We start from the raw sequence: 14,061 nt of genomic DNA on the forward strand, positions 1-14,061 counted from the left end.
GATTTACCTAGTTCTTGGGGGTCTGTTACTTTTTGGTTTTATATGCAGAATATAATTGAACTTTTAAAATTCCAACTCTGCCTGGTAGTTTTTGTCTTTTATCTGTAGACATTAATCCATTTATATTCATTGTGAATGCTGATATATTTAAATTTATTTCTTCTATCTTTTCATGTGCTTTGAGTTTGTCCTACTTCTTCTGATTCTTCTCCTTCTTTTGGATTTTGTTTTTCAATTTAATTTTTCTCTGCTATTTATTTCTTTGGTGGACATAGATTCCATGCTTATTCTTTTAGTAGTTACACTGGCAGTTTTAATAAGCATACTTAGTTTAGCAAAGTCCAAATTGAATTAACATATTTCCCATCTTCCCGAACAAACCACAAAACTTAGGATAATCTCACTCCTAGATCACCTTCCTTCCAACTATTATTGTCCATTATTATTGTCTCAGCTGGAGTTCTTTTACTATTATAAGCCAGCATTTTTATTTTAGCTATTATTTTGCTTTGCCACATCCCATTTGGTTTTATTTTTATTATTGCTTTATACAACCATTCACTTAGTGCACTTATTTACCAATGTATTTGTTTATTCTTTCTACTTATATCAGATTTTCATCTGGACTATTTTTTTTCTATCTAATATATATCCTTTAGAAGTTGAGTCTTAAGGATATTTTATAGGTTACTAATTTGTGGATAAATACTCAGTTTTTGTCCGTGTCTGTATTTGATCATCATTGTTGAAAGAGTCTCACTGATCTCTAGGTTGACAGTAACTTTTCTCAGCCTTCTTCTCTCGGCTTCCACTCCTCTGGGCTCCCTTGTAGTTAAGAAGCCAGCAGCCCTTCTAAAGGCTGTTTCCTGGTAGGCAATCTGTGTCTTATCATTGCCTGCTTTAAAGAGCAATTCGTTTTCTTTGGTTTTCGTCAGTTTTACTATGATGCCTCTATGTTAAATCCTAAATCTTAAAATTGGTAACATTATCTCTTTGATAGTACTTCCCCCTTATTTTGTCTTTTATCACCTTCCAGAACTTGGATTAGATTTGTGTTAAACCTTCTCCCACCATCTTCTCTATGTCTTAACCTCTTGGGCATATCATCCATCTTTTCATCTTCTCACTACATTTGGAATGCACTCTGCCTTCCGTTTTACTAATTCCCTCTACAGCTCCGAGGCTCTGGCTCCAATGTGAACACATGCTGCTACCTTTAATTGTTGAGTAATCATGGGCCTCTTAACCTTCTCTAGAGGAAGAGCAGGTCTTTCCATTTTAGACCTAGAGACAATAGATTTACTAAGAGAAACATAGACTCTGCTTCGTAATACAGTCACAGCATCAATGGGTCAGTTGCCACACCATTTCATGCTCATGCTACTTTCCTAATAGACCCCCGAGTATTGCTAGCCAACGCTTTGGTAAGTGATGCCAAGATCCCCGCTGAGTTACTACCAATATCTGTATCCATATGTGGCCACATCAGCAGATGAAATCAACCATTACAGGCTTCATGCTTGCAGCAAAGAATATAATTTTATCATAATATTGATATCAGTTCCACACTCCACCTGATTTGACCACTAGAAAATGATTTTCCCCCAAGGGAAAATCAGGAGGCGAGGTGTTTGGCCCAGAAGGCATGTTAATCTCTGTTCCTTCTTCCTGTCCATCTTTGTCAAATGCTGGACGTCTTCTTCAGGCTGCTGTCCTTGGCACGTTATCCTTTTGGTGCTAAAAGGTATTAATGAGAACCTACTGAGTGGTTTGTGCTACCATGAAATTTGTAAACCAAGTAGATTATCCTAAGAGATTTGCTGGTTTGTTTTGTAACTGCCAGAAAAGACACAAAGCAGCAGTAAAGTTCTGCAGACCCTTGTCCCATTTTTCTTCTTTTGCTGTTTAGTGGAGCATTTGGTTTCACGGAACAGATGGCTTGGGGTAGACATTCTGAAGCAACTGGTGAAGGCATCTGCAGAGGAAAACATTCTAAAGTGGTTGGGACTTTGGGGGTCTTTAGAGAGGACAGGTACCCTGCTCAGGGTCACTCAGCCAGTCAGGGATAGGCTTATCACTCCCAGTGAGGACTCCTGAGATGTGCTTGATTCTTCAGGCTCAAGCCATCTGGAGCAGTACTGATTCTGGGCAGGCCTGATTTTGTTCTCAAATGGTCACTGTGGCTTTGGCTGGCATGATCCACTTTCCTGTCTCCATCACTCCCCTAACAGCAATGATGCAGCCCTAGCCAAGTGGAGGCTCGTGTTCCTGTGGCCTCAGTGATTGGCTGAGGAATGGCACATAATCCAATCAGAAACACACTGTGACTTTTTTGGGGAATGTCAGAAAAGACATCCTCTTTTCTGTTGGACTAGAACCTACAAGGATAAAAGCAGAAACTGAAGTTGCCATCTTGCTTCCATGAGGGTAAAATCCTTGTGAGAATGGAGCCAACACAGAGGGAGGAGGGCAGATAAATAGACAACAGATACTGGTGATGCTTCCTGTGTACCTGGATTCAGGCCCACCTGAAGTCATCTTTCCTCTGGTCTTTTCAGTTTTACAACTCAATCAAACCATGCCTTAATCCTGACATGTTTTGATCAAGCCATCTCTAGAGTCTAATCAAGGGACCACATGACCCCAGTTCTTAGAAGCTTTGTCAAGGATTAATTGCTATAATGGTTCATTTTATATGTCAACTTGACTGGATTTAGGGATGCTCACATAGCTGGTAAACATTGTTTCCGGGTGTGTCTGTGAGGGTGTTTCTGGAAGAGATTAGCCTTTGAATCAGTGGACTGAATAAGGAAGATGACCCTCACCAATGCAGGTGGGCATGATTCAATCTGTTAAAGGCCTGACTAGGACAAAAAGGCAGAAGAAAAGCAAATGTGTTCTCTTTGTTTGCACTGGAATATCTGTTTTTTCCTGCCCTTGGACGTCTGTGTCCTGATTCTCAAGCCTTTGAACTCAGACTGGGACTTGCACTATCAGCCCCCTGATTCTCAAGCCTTTTGACTTGGACTGAATTACACCACTAGCATTCCTGGTTCTCCAGCTGGCAGACAGCATATCCTGGGCCTTCTCAGCCTCCTAATCATGTGAGCCAATTCCTAACATAAATCTCCTCTTATCTACTTCTATCTCTGTCTCTATCTCTCTACATTTACATCTACATCTACATCTACACTTATAGCTACATCTATATATCCTATTGGTTCTGTTTCTCTGGAGAGCTCTGATAACACAATTGCTTAACTTTTATCTAATAATAGTATTAGCCTTAGGTGATCTACAGACTTGCCGATCTACTCAAACACTGTCTTAGTTCGAAGATGATCCCCAGGCCTATTTCGGGTGTATCACATGCTTGTGAATTAATTGGAGACAATGATTCAAACAAAAAACGAAGGGTACATTTTGAGTAGCAAGAGGTGGTTTACATTTCCTAAGTGCTATTATTCTTGGTCAGTATTAAAATACTCTTTCTGGCAGAAAGTCAGAAGGCTTTGGGGTGAATATAAACTGTGATAGCCCTGTGGATCCACTCATCCCAGCAAAGACTCTAATTTTACCTTAAATAAGAGAAAGAGAAAGTTAGTAATTACTTGGAAGATTGTTCTTAACAATTACTATGGAAACTATATGGGTCTCATTATTGATGGAGCATGCCAGAGTTCTGGGAACAAAGTAAAGATTTAATTGCTGACAGGAAGATGACTAAGCTGATCCCATCTAGGTGTTTGCAAGGAGAGCTCTGGACCTAACTTGGAGATAGGATGGGGTCTCTCTCCAATGCTCTGGCTCTTGATCTCAGTATTCATGGCACTGAGCTGGAATAATTCTCTGCGCTGGGCATCTTAGGATGTTCAACACCATCCACAGCTTCTACTCACAAGAGACCAGTAGCATCCCCTGCCTTGGTTCTGACAAGCAAAAATGTCTCCAAAGATCAAGTGTCTCCTGGAGGGCAAAATCACCCCCAGTGAGAACCACTGTTGCACCCAACACTCTCCTGCCTTTGCCCTCCAACTGAAGCAAGACAGCAAACCAGGCCTGTACTGGAAATGACTAATGGATCCTGACAAACATCCAGGCACAACCTGTGCTAAATATTTATAAAGGGTCTGTGCTATGCATCAGAAAGAGCATGGCGGGGGCAGGGGACCTTCAAGATGGTGGAGGAGTGAGATGTGGAGATGACCTTCCTCCCCACAGATACATCAAAAATACATCTACATGTGGAACAACTCCTACAGAACACCTACTAAACACTGGCAGAAGACCTCAGACCTCCCAAAAGGCAAGAAAATCCCCACGTACATGGGTAGGGCAAAAGAAAAAAGAAAAACAACAGAGACAAAAGAATAGGGACAGGACCTGCACCAGTGGGAGGGAGATGTGAAGGAGGAAAGGTTTCCACACATTAGGAAGACCCTTCGCTGGTGGAGACGGGGGTGGGTGGGGGAGGAGAGCGCAGCAACAGGGGTGCAGAGGGCAAAGCAGAGAGATTCCCGCACAGAGGATCGGTGCCGACCAGCACTCACTGGACTGAGAGGCTTGTGTGCTCACCCGCTGGGGCAGGTGGGGGCTGGGAGGTGAGGCTCGGGCTTCAGAGGTTGGATTCCAGGGAGAGGACTGGGGTTGGCTGCGTGAACACAGCCTGAACGGGGCTAGTGCACCACAGCTAGCCTGGAGGGAGCCCGGGAAAAAGTCTGGAACTGCCTAAGAGGCAAGAGACCATTGTTTTGGGGGTGTGCGAGGAGAGGAGATTCCTTCCCTGTCTGCCCCCAGAAGGCAGAAAATCACCTAAACGAGCTCCAGAGATGGACGTGAGCTGCGGCTATCAGTGCGGACCCCAGAGATAGGCATGAAACGCTAAAGCTGCTGCTGCAGCCACTAAGAATCCTGTGTGCAAGCACAGGTCACTATCCACACATCACCTCCCGGGAGCCTGTGCAGCCCGCCACTGCCAGGCTCCCATGACCCAAGGACAGTTTCCCGGGGAGAACACATGGTGCGCCTCAGGCTGGTGCAACGTCACGCCAGCCTCTGCCGCCGCAGGTTCACCCCACGTTCCGTACCCCTCCCTCTCCCGGCCTGAATGAGCCAGAGCCCCCTAATCAGCCGATCCTTTAACCCCCTCCTGTCTGGGTGAAGAACAGATGCCAGAGGGCAACCTACATGCAGAGGCAGAGCTAAATCCAAGTTGAACACCAGGAGCTGTGCGAACAAAGAGAAAGGGAAATCTCTTCATGCAGGCTCAAGAACAGCAGATTAAATCTCAACAATCAACTTGACGTACCCTGCATCTGTGGAATACCTGAATAGACAATGATTCATCCCAAAATTGAGGCCGTGGACTTTGGGAGCAACTGTAGACTTGGGGTTTGCTGTATGCGACTAACTAGATTGTGATTTATATGTTTATCTTAGTTTCCTTTTTAGCACTTGTTATCATTGGTGGATTTGTTTATTGGTTTGCTTGCTCTCTCTTTTTTAAAAAGAGTACCTTAAATTTTTTTTATTTTAATAATATATTTAAAAATTTTTTTAATTTAATAACTTTATTTTATTTTGCTTTTGCTTTCTTTCTTTCGTTTTTTCTTTTTTTTCTCCCTTTTCTTCTGAATCGTGTGACTGATAAGGTCTTGGTGTTCTGGCCAGGTGTCAGGCCTGAGCCTCAGAGGTGGGAGAGCCAAGTTCAGGATACTGGACCACCAGAGACCACCTGGCCCCATGTAATATCAATTGGTGAGACCTCTCCCAGAGATCTCTTTCTCAACACTAACACCCAGCTCCACTCAACAACCAGAAAACTCCAGTGCTGGATACCCAGGCCGAACAACAAGCAAGACAGGAACACAACTCCACCCATTAGCAGAGAGGCTGCCTAAAATCATAATAAGTTCACAGACACCCCAAAACACACCACTGGACTCCATCCTGCCCACCAGAGAAACAAGATCCAGCCACATCCACCAGAACACAGGCACTAGTCCCTTCCACCAGGAAGCCTACACAACCCACTGAACCAAACTTACCCACTGGGGGAAGACACCAAAAACAATGGAACTAGGAACCTGTAGCCTGCGAAAAGGAGACCCGAAACACAGTAAGGTAAGCAAAACGAGAAGACAGAGAACTAGGCAGCAGATGCAGGAGCAAGGTAAAAACCCACCAGACCAAACAAATGAGGAGGAAATAGGCAGCCTACCTGAAAAAGAATTCAGAGTAATGATAGTACAGATGATCCAAAATCTTGGAAATAGAATGGAGAAAATACAAGAAACGTCTAACAATGACAGAAAAGAACTAAAGAACAAAGAAACAATGATGAAGAACACAATAAGTGAAATTTAAAATTCTCTAGAAGGAATCAATAGCAGAATAAACTGAGGTAGAAGAACGGATAAGTGACCTGGAAGATAAAATAATGGAAAAAACTACCAGAGAGCAGAATAAAGAAAAAAGAATGAAAAGAATTGAGGACAGTCTCAGAGACCTCTGGGACAACATAAACGCAACAACATGTGAATTACAGGAGTCCCCGAAGAAGAAAAGAATGGGACTGAGAAAATACTTGAAGAGATTATAGTTGAAAACTTCCTTAATATGGGAAAGGAAAAAGTTAATCAAGTCCAGGAAGTGCAGAGAGTCCCATACAGCATAAAGAAACATGCCAAGACATATATTAATCAAACTATCAAAAATTAAATACAAAGAAAAAATATTAAAAGCAGCAAGGGAAAAACAACAAATAACACACAAGGGAATCCCCATAAGGGTAATAGCTGATCTTTCAGCAGACACTCTGCAAGCCAGAAGGGAGTGGCAGGACATATTTAAAGTGATGAGAAGGAAAAACCTACAACCAAGATGACTCTACCCAGCAAGGATCTCATTCAGATTCAATGGAGAAATTAAAACCTTTATAGACAAGCAAAAGCTAAGAGAATTCAGCACCACCAAACCAGCTTTACAACAAATGCTAAAGGAACTTCTCTAGGCAGGAAACACAAGAGAAGGAAAAGACCTACAATAACAAACTCAAAACAATTAAGAAAATGGTAATAGGAACATACATATCAATAATTACCTTAAAGGTAAATGGATTAAATACTCCAACCAAGGACACAAACTAGCTGAATGGATACAAAAACAAGACCCATATATATGCTGTCTACAAGACACCCACTTCAGACCAAGGGACATATACAGACTGAAAGTGAGGGGATGGAAAAAGATATTCCATGCAAATGGAAATCAGAAGAAAGCTGGAGTAGCAATTCTCATATAAGACAAAATAGACTTTAAAATAAAGACTATAATAAGAGAGAAAGAAGGACACTACATAATGATCAAGGGATCAATCCAAGAAGAAGATATAACAGTTGTAAATATTTATGCACCTAAGATAGGAGCACCTCAATACATAAGGCAATGCTGACAGCATAAAAGGGAAAATCGACAGTAACACGATCATAGTAGGGGACTTTAACACCCAACTTTCACCAATGGACAGATCATCCAAAATGAAAATAAATAAGGTAACACAAGCTTTAAATGACACAGTAAATAAGATGGACTTAATTGATATTTATAGGACATTCCATCCAAAAACAACAGAATACACTTCCTTCTCAAGTGCTCATGGAACATTCTCCAGGAGAAATCATATCTTGGCTCACAAATCAAGTCTTGGAAGGTTTAAGAAAATTGAAATCATACCAAGTATCTTTTCCAACCACAATGTTATGAGATTAGATATCAATTACAGGAGAAAAACTGTAAAATATACAAACAAATGGAGGCTAAACAATATGTTATTAAATAACCAAGAGACCACTGAGGAAATCAAAGAGGAAATCAAAAAATACCGAGAAACAAATGACAATGAAAGAAGGATTGGCCCAAAAGCTATGGGATGCAGCAAAAGCAGTTTTAAGAGGGAAGTTTACAGCAATAAAATCCTACCTCAAGAAACAAGAAAACTCTCAAATACACAACCTAACCTTACACCTAAAGCAATTAGCGAAAGAAAAACAAAAAAATCCCCAAAGTTAGCAGGAGGAGAGAATCAGAAAGATCAGATCAGAAAAAAATGAAAATAGAAACGAAGGAAACGATAGCAAAGATCAATAAAAGTAAAAGCTGGTTCTTTGAGAAGATAAACAAAATTGATAAACCACTAGCCAGACTCATCAAGAAAAAAAGGGAGAAGACTCAAATCAACAGAATTAGAAATGAAAATGGAGAATTAACAACAGATACTGCAGAAATAAAAAGGATCTTGAGAGCTTACTACAAGCAATGATACACCAATAAAATGGACAACCTGGAAGAAGTGGACAAATTCTTAGAAAAGCACAACCTTCTGAGACTGAACCAGGAAGAAATAGAAAATATAAACAGACCAATCACAAGCACTAGAATTGAATCCGTGATGAAAAATCTTCCAACAAACAAAATGCTATGACCAGGTGGATTCACAGGCAAATTCTATCAAACACTTAGAGAAGAGCTAACACCTATCCTTCTCAAACTCTTCCAAAATATAGCAGAGGGAGGAACACTCCCAAACTCATTCTACAAGGCCACCATCACCCTGAGACCAAAAGCAGACAAAGATGTCACAAAAAAGGAAACTACAGGCCAATATCACTGATGACATAGATGTGAATATCCTCAACAAAATACTAGCAAACAGAATCCAACAGCACATTAAAAGGATCATACACCATGATCAAGTGGGGTTTATCCCAGGAATGCAAGGATTCTTCAATATACGTAAATCAATCAATGTGATACACCGTGTTAACAAACTGAAGGATAAAACCATATGATCATCTCAATAGATGCAGGAAAAGCTTTTGACAAAATTCAACACACAGTTATGATAAAAACCCTCCAGAAAGTAGGCATAGAGGGAACTTACCTCAACATAATAAAGGCCATATATGACAAACCCACAGCCAACATCGTTCTCAATGGTGAAAAACTGAAAGCATTTCCTCTACGATCAGGAAAAAAAGAAGGTTGCCCACACTCACCACTATTATTCAACATAGTTTTGGAAGTTGTAGCCACAGAAATCAGAGAAGAAAAAGAAATAAACGGAATCCAAATTGGAAAGAAGTAAAACTGTCACTGATTGCAGATGACATGATACTATACATAGAAAATCCTAAAGATGCTACCAGAAAACTACTAGAGGTAATCAATGAATTTGGTAAAGTAGCAGGATCCAGAATTAATGCAGAGAAATCTCTTGCATTCCTATACACTAATGATGAAAAATCTGAAAGAGAAATTAAGGATATACTCCCCTTTACCATTGCAACAAAAAGAATAAAATACCTAGGAATAAACCTACCTAAGGAGACAAAAAACCTGTATGTAGAAAAGTATAAGACACTGATGAAAGAAATTAAAGGTGATACAAACTGACGGAGAGATATACCATGTTCTTGGATTGGAAGAATCAACACTGTGAAAAGGACTACACTACCCAAAGCAATCTACGGATTCAATGCAATCCCTCTCAAACTACAAATGGCATTGTTCACGGAACTAGAACAAAAACATTCACAATTTGTATGGAAACACAAAAGATCTCGAAGAGCCAAAGCAATGTTGTGAAAGAAAAACGGAGCTGCAGGAATCAGGCTCCCAGATGTTAGACTATACTACAAAGCTACAGTAATCAAGAGAGTATGGTACCAGCACAAAAACAGAAATATAGATCAATGAATCAGGAGAGAAGGCCCAGAGATAAGCCCAAGCACATATGCCCACCTTATCTTTGATAAAGAAGGCAAGAATATGCAATGGAGAGAAGACAGCCTCTTCAATGAGTGGTACTGGCAAAACTGGACAGCTACATGTCAAAGAATGAAACCAGAACACTCCCTAATACCATACACAAAAACAAACTCAAAATGGATGAAAGACCTAAATGTAAGGCCAGACACTATAAAACTCTTAGAGGAAGACAGGCAGAACACTCTATGACATAAATCACAGAAAGATCCTTTTTGACTCACCTCCTAGAGAAATGGAAATAAAAACAAAATAAACAAATGGGATCTAATGAAACTTAAAAGCTTTTGCACAGCAAAGGAAACCATAAACAAGATGAAAAGACAACCCTCAGAATGGGAGAAAATATTTGCATACAAAGAAACTGACAAAGCATTAATCTCCAACATATGCAAGCACCTCATGCAGCTCAACATCAAAAAAACAAACAACCCAATCCAAAAATGGGCAGAAGACCTAAATAGACCTTTCTCCAAAGAAGATATACAGATTTCCAACAAACACATGAAAGGATGCTCAACATCACTAATCATTAGAGAAAGGCAAATCAAAACTACAATGAGGTATCACCTCACACTAGTCAGAATGGCCATCATCAAAATGTGCACAAACAATAAATGCTGGAGAGGGTGTGGAGAATAGGGAACCCTCTTGCACTGTTGGTGGGAATGTAAATTGACACAGCCACTATGGAGAACAGTATGGAGGTTCCTTAAAAAGCTAAAAATAGACCTACCATATGACTCAGCAATCCCACTACTGGGAATATACCCTGAGAAAACCATAATTCAAAAAGAGTCCTGTACCACAATGTTCACTGCAGCACTATTTACAATAGCCAGGGCATGGAAGCAACCTAAGTGTCCATTGACAGATGAATGGATAAAGAAGATGTGGCACATATATACAATGGAATATTACTCAGCCATATAAAGAAATGAAACTGAGTTCTTTGTAGTGAGGTGGATGGACATAGAGTCTGTCATACAGAGTGAATTAAGTCAGAAAGAGAAAAACAAATACCATATGCTAATACATATATATTGAATCTAAAAAACAAACAAACAAAAGGTTCTGAATAACCATGGGGCAGGACAGGAATAAAGATGCAGACGTAGGGAATGGACTTGAAGTCATGGGGAGGGGAAGGGTAAGCTGGGAAGAAGTGAGAGAGTGGCATTGACATATATACACTATCAAATGTGAAATAGATAGCTAGTGGGAAGCAGCCGCATAGCACAGGAAGATCAGCTCAGTGCTTTGTGACCACCTAGAAGGGTGGGATGGGGAGGGTGGGAGGGAGATACAAGAGGGAGGGGATATTGGTGTATATGTATACATATAGCTGATTTACTTTGTTATACAGCAGAAACTAATACAACAATGTAAAGCAATTATACTCCAATAAAGATGTTAAAAAGAAAATTACTACAAACTTGAACAAAAAAAAAAAAAAAAGAAAGAAAGAACATGGGCTTGAGAAACAGGCAGAGGTGAGTTCAAATCCTAAAATATTCCCAACTGGGGCATGTTGTATGCTTATTTAATTTTAGTGAGTTACAATTTCCTCATCTGTAAAATGGGAATGACAATTCCCTAATCAAAATGGTGGTTTGGATTGAGGTGAGAGGTGTTAAGTGTTCAGATGTTAAGTGTTTAGATTTGTTAGTTAAGCATTTTAAATGCCTTAAGAATCAGAGGTGGCATATAGTAAGCACTCAATAAATGGTAGGTATGTTAATTTTGGCCACTGTGCCCAGTGTTTGGGAGTAGGTGTGGGAGTGGTAAGGGGGGTTTTAGTATGTTGGAGAGGGTGGGAAAGAAATACAAAGGAGTAGTGAACATGCTTCTTGTCCATCAGCATTTGTAATCTCATTAGGGAGGTAAGATTAACACATTAGAAAATTAGAAAATGTTTGTTACAGTAATAAGACAATCCTTGGTGACATCTGAAGAGGAGAAATGAAAGACTTGGGAGGGAGGGATGTATGTAGCGCCTTTAGTTAGCCTCTCATTGGGAAACACAGAACAGCCACCCCTGGGACCAGGCTCAGGCAGGCACCCTGCCATCACTGGCAGGGAAGGGATTTGGGCTCCAGCCTCAAGATGCACCTTGAAGTGATGGAGGCCGTGTGCAGCTGTCTCTGACCTTCCTCAAAGTAACCGATGACTGGCCCCTCCCTCCCAAATCCTAGGGATTTGTTTTATGTTTTCCTCAACGGATCCAGGGTGAGGGTGACGCTGGCACATAAATCTCTATCAAGTAGGAGAGCCAGTGGGAGGACAGGTCAAGAACGAGAAAGCCCCAACACACATGCGAAGGGCGGCCGGTTCACATAACCCCCACTTGGGGCAGCCCAAAGCCAAGGGGGCCACCTCCCGGTGGCCACTCCCCAGGCCCTTGTCTCCAGGGTCAGCAGGTCACCAGCCCCGACAGAGGCAGCACCTCCAGCTGCTGTTCAAAAAAGAGAAAAAGCCCTGTCAGGTGTTGCTGCAGCTCGCTCATCTGTCCGAGTCCTCTGGTACTGACTCAGCTTCCTAGATATTTCTGGAATTGATGCCCCAGCAGGGCGGTGTTCAGGTAAACTGTGAGGTTGGCATGTCTCCCACCAGCATTACTCCTCAGCTTCTCGCTGCCAAAATCTGACAGCTGTCCACCCTTTACCATCCTAAACACTTAAACAAAAAAGAGAGAAATTCAGTTGAAGTGGTCTGTGTAGAGATACAGCCGTGAACTACCAACAAATACTGGTGGTTGGAAACAGAGTAAGTAGCTCAGAAGTTCGAGAACTTGGAAAACAATTTTAATACACTGATCCTATGACCCCTACCTTTCTGCAAGGATCACTCCTCCCCTCCTTCAAGTTACAGTTCACTCTCCCATCACCAGGTAGGCCCACCTGGACCACCTGTTTATAATAGTGAAACTGAGCCCCTGAGGGCTCTTAGACTGCTCTGTTTTTTTCCCATGGCACTTGTCACCTTCTAATGCTCCACATAACTTATTATCATCATGCTTATTGCTGATGGCCTGTCTTCTGTCTCTAGAATGTAAGCTCCATGAGTCAGGGGTTTAATCTATTTTGTTCACTTATGTCTCCCAAATACCTGGACCAGTGCCTGACACATGGAAACCACTAACAAATATTTACTGAATGTGTGAAGAAATGAATGCGTGAACAAATAAGTGGGCAAAGAATGCTTGTTGAAAGGTGTAGTTTAGAATGGAGGGTTCAGGCTTAGCTCTCCCCTCTCTCCTCAAGAGGTTGAAAAATTTTGAATAATCAGAGCTGGCAGATTTGGAAATGATATTCCTGGAAGATGCCAAGTACCCCAGCACTGGGGACATTCACATGGTGAGGTAGAAGGAGAAAAAGTCCAAACCCCAGATGCCCAGTTGGTCTCTAAGCCCTTTAAAGCCCCATCCACCTCGGTGGATGGATCAAGACTTCCGTTGCTTAAGCAGGTGCTTCCCCCTGTTCCAGAGAGAGATGGCAGCTCTGTAAGTTTCCAAAACCAGGCCAAGGCAAGGTTGGCAATGTGGTGGGCCTGGAAGGTCTTTTCATGAGATTCATGACCTTGAAGAGTTGGAGGAATGCACCAGCGCATGTGTTGCTTTAAGTCTTATTCTTGCAAGTAGCAGAATACCCAAATCATACCAGTATAAGAAAAAAAAAAAAAAAAGGAATTTTCACTTGTAACAGAGTGGGACAAGTGGAGTAGAAGAATCTTGAGCTCACCTCCTCTCACGAGCACACCAAAATCGCACCTCACTGTTGAACAATCATTGATAAAAGAGACTGGAGCCTTCTAAAAAAGATATTCTATATCCAAAGACACAAAAAAGAAACCAGAGCAAGATGGTAGGAAAGGTTCACTCACAATATAATCAAATCCCATGCCCCCTGGGTGGGTGACCCACAAACTGGAGAACAATTATATTGCAGAAATTCTCCCACAGAAGTGAGAGCTCTGAGTCGCACACAATCTCCACAGTCTGGAGGAGGAGCCCCCAGAACATTTGGCTTTGAAGGCCAGTGGGGCTTGATTACAACAGCTCTACAGGACTGGTGGAAACAGATACTCTGCTCTTGGAGGGTGCACACAGGTCTCATGCATTACGGGACCCAGGGAAAAAGCAGTGACTCCATAGGAGCCTGGGGCAGACCTACCTGCTAGTCTTGGAGGGTCTCTGGGGAGGCATGGGTGGTGGGGTGGCTGTGGCTCGCTGTGGGG

This window comes from Kogia breviceps, chromosome 10, assembly GCF_026419965.1.
Source record: "Kogia breviceps isolate mKogBre1 chromosome 10, mKogBre1 haplotype 1, whole genome shotgun sequence".
NCBI lineage: Eukaryota > Metazoa > Chordata > Mammalia > Artiodactyla > Physeteridae > Kogia > Kogia breviceps.